This window comes from Nomia melanderi, unplaced genomic scaffold (genome assembly GCF_051020985.1).
Source record: "Nomia melanderi isolate GNS246 unplaced genomic scaffold, iyNomMela1 scaffold0599, whole genome shotgun sequence".
NCBI classification, from domain to species: Eukaryota; Metazoa; Arthropoda; class Insecta; order Hymenoptera; family Halictidae; genus Nomia; species Nomia melanderi.
This window is the reverse complement of record NW_027475713.1, coordinates 17,501-25,000: the sequence shown is the minus strand read 5'-3', so window position 1 is coordinate 25,000 and position 7,500 is coordinate 17,501. Positions and strand designations below refer to the sequence as shown.

At 50.2% G+C, this 7,500-nt stretch overlaps 1 non-coding gene across 1 annotated transcript; it reads left to right on the top strand.

The window, feature by feature from the left end:
• Positions 1–6,337: 6,337 nt before the first annotated feature.
• Positions 6,338–6,492, top strand: LOC143176517 (5.8S ribosomal RNA). The gene has a single exon (XR_013001055.1). It is a non-coding gene; the product is annotated as a 5.8S ribosomal RNA (ribosomal RNA).
• The last annotated feature ends 1,008 nt before the right edge of the window (positions 6,493–7,500 follow it).

Genomic DNA, 7,500 nt, shown 5'->3' with positions numbered 1-7,500 from the left:
CAGATGACCTTGTGATTCCTTCGTCGGGCACTGGTAAAGGGTGGCGATGATTCGTTCTATAATAGAAATACCCGTCGTAGCGATTCGGCCGAGACACCCGCCACGAAACACTCTCTCGTCGTGGAATCCCCGCGTCGGAGAGTAAAACGCGCGAAGGCTTACTATGAGAGAAGAAATAGTATATGCCGGTGGTTCGCGTGTGTAGGCTCTATACGAAATTGCGATTCAAGAGAGTAGGAAAAGACGCGATGAACCACGATTTCCGTGCGTCTTACGTCTCTCGACGATGGGACGATCCACGCGAAGAGTTGTTACGTGCTCGCGCGAGGTGCGATAGCGTCGATTCGCTCTTTTCTGTACGGGGAGAAATAGAACGATGAGCTGACTTATCGGGTCTTCGTTGGAATTACCGTCGCTGGCATTGTAAACTCCAGATGACCTTGTGATTCCTTCGTCGGGCACTGGTAAAGGGTGGCGATGATTCGTTCTATAATAGAAATACCCGTCGTAGCGTTTCGGCCTAGTCACCCGCCACGAAACACTCTCTCGTCGTGGAATCCCCGCGTCGGAGAGTAAAACGCCGAAGGCTTACTTATGAAACTTACGTCTCTCGACGATGGGACGATCCACGCGAAGAGTTGTTACGTGCACGCGTATGGTGCGATTGCGTCGATTCGCTTTTCTGTACGGGGAGCAATAGAACGTTGAGTTGACTTATCGGGTCTTCGTTGGAATTACCGTCGCTGGCATTGTAAACTCCAGATGACCTTGTGATTCCTTCGTCGGGCACTGGTAAAGGGTGGCGATGATGCGTTCTATAATAGAAATACCCGTCGTAGCGTTTCTTCCGAGTCAACCCGCTCACGAAACACTCTCTCGTCGTGGAATCCCCGCGTCGGAGAGTAAAACGCGAATTCATAGTATGGAAACTTACGTCTCTCGACGATGGGACGATCCACGCGAAGAGTTGTTACGTGCACGCGTATGGTGCGATTGCGTCGATTCGCTTTTCTGTACGGGGAGTAATAGAACGTTGAGTTGACTTATCGGGTCTTCGTTGGAATTACCGTCGCTGGCATTGTAAACTCCAGATGACCTTGTGATTCCTTCGTCGGGCACTGGTAAAGGGTGGCGATGATGCGTTCTATAATAGAAATACCCGTCGTAGCGTTTCTTCCGAGTCAACCCGCTCACGAAACTCTCTCTCGTCGTGGAATCCCCGCGTCGGAGAGTAAAACGCGAATTCATACTATGAAAACTTACGTCTCTCGACGATGGGACGATCCACGCGAAGAGTTGTTTACGTGCACGCGTATGGTGCGATTGCGTCGATTCGCTTTTCTGTACGGGGAGAAATAGAACGTTGAGTTGACTTATCGGGTCTTCGTTGGAATTACCGTCGCTGGCATTGTAAACTCCAGATGACCTTGTGATTCCTTCGTCGGGCACTGGTAAAGGGTGGCGATGATGCGTTCTATAATAGAAATACCCGTCGTAGCGTTTCTTCGGAGTCAACCCGCTCACGAAACTCTCTCTCGTCGTGGAATCCCCGCGTCGGAGAGTAAAACGCGAATTCATACTATGAAAACTTACGTCTCTCGACGATGGGACGATCCACGCGAAGAGTTGTTTACGTGTACGCGTATGGTGCGATTGCGTCGATTCGCTTTTCTGTACGGGGAGAAATAGAACGTTGAGTTGACTTATCGGGTCTTCGTTGGAATTACCGTCGCTGGCATTGTAAACTCCAGATGACCTTGTGATTCCTTCGTCGGGCACTGGTAAAGGGTGGCGATGATGCGTTCTATAATAGAAATACCCGTCGTAGCGTTTCTTCCGAGTCAACCCGCTCACGAAACTCTCTCTCTCGTCGTGGAATCCCCGCGTCGGAGAGTAAAACGCCGAAGGCTTACTATGAAACTTACGTCTCTCGACGATGGGACGATCCACGCGAAGAGTTGTTACGTGCACGCGTATGGTGCGATTGCGTCGATTCGCTTTTCTGTACGGGGAGTAATAGAACGTTGAGTTGACTTATCGGGTCTTCGTTGGAATTACCGTCGCTGGCATTGTAAACTCCAGATGACCTTGTGATTCCTTCGTCGGGCACTGGTAAAGGGTGGCGATGATGCGTTCTATAATAGAAATACCCGTCGTAGCGTTTCTTCCGAGTCAACCCGCTCACGAAACTCTCTCTCGTCGTGGAATCCCCGCGTCGGAGAGTAAAACGCGAATTCATACTATGAAAACTTACGTCTCTCGACGATGGGACGATCCACGCGAAGAGTTGTTTACGTGCACGCGTATGGTGCGATTGCGTCGATTCGCTTTTCTGTACGGGGAGAAATAGAACGTTGAGTTGACTTATCGGGTCTTCGTTGGAATTACCGTCGCTGGCATTGTAAACTCCAGATGACCTTGTGATTCCTTCGTCGGGCACTGGTAAAGGGTGGCGATGATGCGTTCTATAATAGAAATACCCGTCGTAGCGTTTCTTCCGAGTCAACCCGCTCACGAAACTCTCTCTCGTCGTGGAATCCCCGCGTCGGAGAGTAAAACGCGAATTCATACTATGAAAACTTACGTCTCTCGACGATGGGACGATCCACGCGAAGAGTTGTTTACGTGCACGCGTATGGTGCGATTGCGTCGATTCGCTTTTCTGTACGGGGAGAAATAGAACGTTGAGTTGACTTATCGGGTCTTCGTTGGAATTACCGTCGCTGGCATTGTAAACTCCAGATGACCTTGTGATTCCTTCGTCGGGCACTGGTAAAGGGTGGCGATGATGCGTTCTATAATAGAAATACCCGTCGTAGCGTTTCTTCCGAGTCAACCCGCTCACGAAACTCTCTCTCGTCGTGGAATCCCCGCGTCGGAGGGTAAAACGCGATATATAATAGTATATGCCAGTGGTTCGCGCGCGTCGTCTCTGAGATACGCGGTCGACAGAGTTCCGAAAACACGTGATGTGCCACGATTTCCGTGCGTCTTACATCTTTCGACGATGGGACGATCCACGCGAAGAGAACGTTCGTGCTTGCGTGAGGTGCAACAGCGTCGATTCGCTTTTCTGTACGGGGAGAAATAGAACGTTGAGTTGACTTATCGGGTCTTCGTTGGAATTACCGTCGCTGGCATTGTAAACTCCAGATGACCTTGTGATTCCTTCGTCGGGCACTGGTAAAGGGTGGCGATGATTCGTTCTATAATAGTAATACCCGTCGTAGCGTTTCGACCGATGTCACCCGCCACGAATGTCTCTCTCGACGTGGAAACCCCGCGCCGAAGAGTAAACGCGAAGGCTTACCATACGAAAGAAAACGGTATTATACGCCTGTGGTATGTGCGTCTCGGCTCTGTGATACGCGATCGGCAGAGTTACAAAAAAACGTTGATGGGCCACGATTTCCGTGCGTCTTACATCTTTCGACGATGGGACGATCCACGCGAAGAGTAGTTACGTGCTCGCGCGAGGTGCGATAGCGTCGATTCGCTTTTCTGTACGGGGAGAAATAGAACGATGAGTTGACTTATCGGGTCTTCGTTGGAATTACCGTCGCTGGCATTGTAAACTCCAGATGACCTTGTGATTCCTTCGTCGGGCACTGGTAAAGGGTGGCGATGATTCGTTCTATAATAGAAATACCCGTCGTAGCGATTCGGCCGAGACACCCGCCACGAAACTCTCTCTCGTCGTGGAATCCCCATGTCGGAGAGTAAAACGCGAAGGCTAACTATATAAGAAACATATAGTATTATTTATGCCTGTGGTTCTCCGTTTGTCCTACTCTCAGATACGCGACTCGGAGAGTTACGAATAATCGTGATGGACCACGATTTCTGTACGTCTTACATCTTTCGACGATGGGACGATCCACGCGAAGAGATCATTCCTGCTTGCGTGAGGTGCGATAGCGCCGATTCGCTTTTCTGTACGGGGAGAAATAGAACGATGAGTTGACTTATCGGGTCTTCGTTGGAATTACCGTCGCTGGCATTGTAAACTCCAGATGACCTTGTGATTCCTTCGTCGGGCACTGGTAAAGGGTGGCGATGATTCGTTCTATAATAGAAATACCCGTCGTAGCGATTCGGCCGTGTCACCCGCCACGAAAATCTCTCTCGTCGTGGAATCCCCGCGTCGTAGAGTAAACGCGAAGGCTTGCTATAGAAGACTATAGTTTATACGCCTGTGGTTCACCGGTTGCCTGCTCTCCGGGGTACGCGATCGCGCAGGAGTTACGGAAGAACTTGATGGGCCACGATCTCCAAGCGGCTATATCTTTCGACGATGGGACGATTCACGCGAAGAGAACGTTCGTGCATGCGTGAGGTGCGATAGCGTTGATTCGCTTGTCTGTACGGGGAGAAATAGAACGATGAGTTGACTTATCGGGTCTTCGTTGGAATTACCGTCGCTGGCATTGTAAACTCCAGATGACCTTGTGATTCCTTCGTCGGGCACTGGTAAAGGGTGGCGATGATTCGTTCTATAATAGAAATACCCGTCGTAGCGTTTCGACCGATGTCACCCGCCACGAAATTCTCTCTCGTCGTGGAATCCCCGCGTCGGAGAGTAACCGCCGAAGGCTTGCTATAGAAGACTATAGTTTATACGCCTGTGGTTCACCGGTTGCCGGCTCTCCGGGGCACGCGATCGCGCGAAGGTTACGGAGGGACGTGAAGCGCCCGAGCAATGAAACGTCCGCAGGAGGAAACGAGCAACCGCCGAACATTGTTTCGCGACGTTTCCATAATGTATTGTCGTTTCGCTCGCATCCCGCTTCTTTCCCCTAGTTTCCTCGACGCGTAGTTTCGCAGCCTTAGTGGACGAATCATTCTCGATTCGAGGAAAGATATGCAGTGGGGCGTGCAATGAGCCCGCCAGAGACCACGATCTCCAATGCGTCTTTACATCTTTCGACGATGGGATGATCCACGCGAAGAGAACGTTCGTGCTTGCGCGAGGTGCGTTAGCGTCGATTCGCTTTTCTGTACGGGGAGAAATAGAACGATGAGTTGACTTATCGGGTCTTCGTTGGAATTACCGTCGCTGGCATTGTAAACTCCAGATGACCTTGTGATTCCTTCGTCGGGCACTGGTAAAGGGTGGCGATGATTCGTTCTATAATAGAAATACCCGTCGTAGCGATTCGGCCGAGTCACCCGCCACGAAACTGTCTCTCTTTCGTCGTGGAAACCCCGCGTCGGAGAGTAAAACGCGCGAAGGCTGTGACTGTAACATATATATATACAGTATACAATGCCTGTGGTTTTTGCGCGTGTCGGCTCTTCGGTATACGCGATCGGCCAGAGTTACGGAGGGACGGTGAAGCGCACGAGAAATTGAAACGGCCGCACGATTGGAACCGAGCAACCGTCGAACATTGTTTCGCGACGTTTCCATAATGCGTTTTCGTTTCGCTCGCATACCGCTTCTTTTCCCCTAGTCTCTGAGACGCGTTTTCGAGCCGTTCTTCTACTATCGATTCTCGTAGAGAGAAGGGACCGGGTAGTCTGGAAGTGGAACCCGCATCTTGCGTGTACCGTACACGGAATTGAGAGGACCGGCCGTGAAGCTCGTTTTAAAGCCGTGCGTCTGACACCCAACTCTTGCGCGCCAATTTCGCGGCAAGAGATAATATGGGACGAATGACCGGCAAAGAGCCAGCTGTGAAGTCTGTTTTTTTAATCGAATCCGTGGACGTGTGTATGCCGTAGCGTCGCTCGTCGTGTTCGTTCATGGTCGTTCCGAGAGAAAGAACGAAAGCGGTAACGAAGGGACCGGCCGTGAAGCTCGTTTTAAAGCCGCGCGTCTGACACCCAACTCTTGCGCGCCAATTTCGCGGCAAGAGATAACATGGGACGAATGACCGGCAAAGAGCCAGCTGTGAAGTCTTTTTTCATTATTTGCTTTCAATCGATCGATCGGTACGATTCGTGCAACGTTTCGCGCGATGCGACGCGAAAACATGCGCGCAACAATAGATGCGTCTGATCGGAAGAACGCGAGGGTCGACTGCACGCGATGGATTCAGTATCGGGTAGGATACAAAATATATCCCCGTCGTTTCCACGCGTGCGAGTCTTCTGCGTCTTTCGCGGGTTTTTGAATGCACTATACGCCCGGAACGTCGAGAAATATATACATATTACTTGAACGTTTTTCGTCTCGAAAGGCTTCGGTGTCGTCTCCAAGGCGACGCCTGAATCTCCTTCGCGCGCTGGTCGGAGATTCAGGTATCAACTTTTATCTTCTCTTTGAAAGAAGAGAGATATTAGGTCGAACAAATGAGAATAAAATTATATATGTGAAATATAAAATTTATACGATTACCCTGAACGGTGGATCACTTGGCTCGTGGGTCGATGAAGAACGCAGCTAATTGCGCGTCAACGTGTGAACTGCAGGACACATGAACATCGACATTTCGAACGCACATTGCGGTCCACGGATACAATTCCTGGACCACGCCTGGCTGAGGGTCGTTTACGTACCATACACTGCTTGCGTAGCTCTGTCAAATCCCCGCCGTCGTTCACCTCTTCGGATCGAACGTTTTTTTACCGAAGGGCGCAAAGAACGTTTCTGAGTCGGGTTAAGAGAAGGATGCTACGTACGAGCGAACGATGGGTGTCTCGTCGGCGTTTGTCGCGGACACGCGAAAATTCTGTGAATTTCACGGACAGTGTACGTTCTAGTTGTTGCAAAACGATCGGAATCGTTTGTATGGACTCGCGTGAGTGTTCGCGGCGTCGTGCGTCGTTCAATTACGACCGCCCGCGGATACCGCTCCACTGCGATATGGATCTGAGCGACAACTTTTTCGGCTGTTCGTGAGATGAACGGTTTCGTGTGTTTAGAAAAATTTTTTTTCCCGCGCTCCCGACGTCACCTGAAATGATGCGTCAGAGGTGAAAGAAAATATTAAGAAGTCGAGAGAGAGAGAGACTACACACGTTTTATTCATATTTTGTATACCGTGCGTGAGACGGATGTGCACGACACGTCGTATGTCGGTATATTACCGACTGGCCCCAGGGAGATTGTTTTCTTCCTCTCTTACGAATGAGATGTACGTTTCGGAGGATCGTCGTTACCGAAACACACGGCAAAACGAGACTTCTCGCAGCAGAACCTTTATACACAATACACATCGACTCTTTTTACCCCGAGAGAGAGAGAAAAGGTGTATTTCTTTTTTTTATTTTTCGAATTCGACGCACGAACGCTTTGACGACTGGAGAAAAACACGGTGTGTGTTAAAATCGTGCGGGACGAGCATGCGTATTCGTAACGGGTCGAATAGTTCTTATTCCCCGTCGTCGCGTGTCCTCGCTGGACCACCACCGTGCGCTTCCGCCACGTTCAGTTGAATTTCGAAATATATATATATAAAAAGAATCACCATATACTCTCTTTCGGGAGGTGTATTTTTATCGGTTTCTGCTATAGAGAAGAGACGGAGATCGTGTTGTGAGGTGTAACGTTTCTGT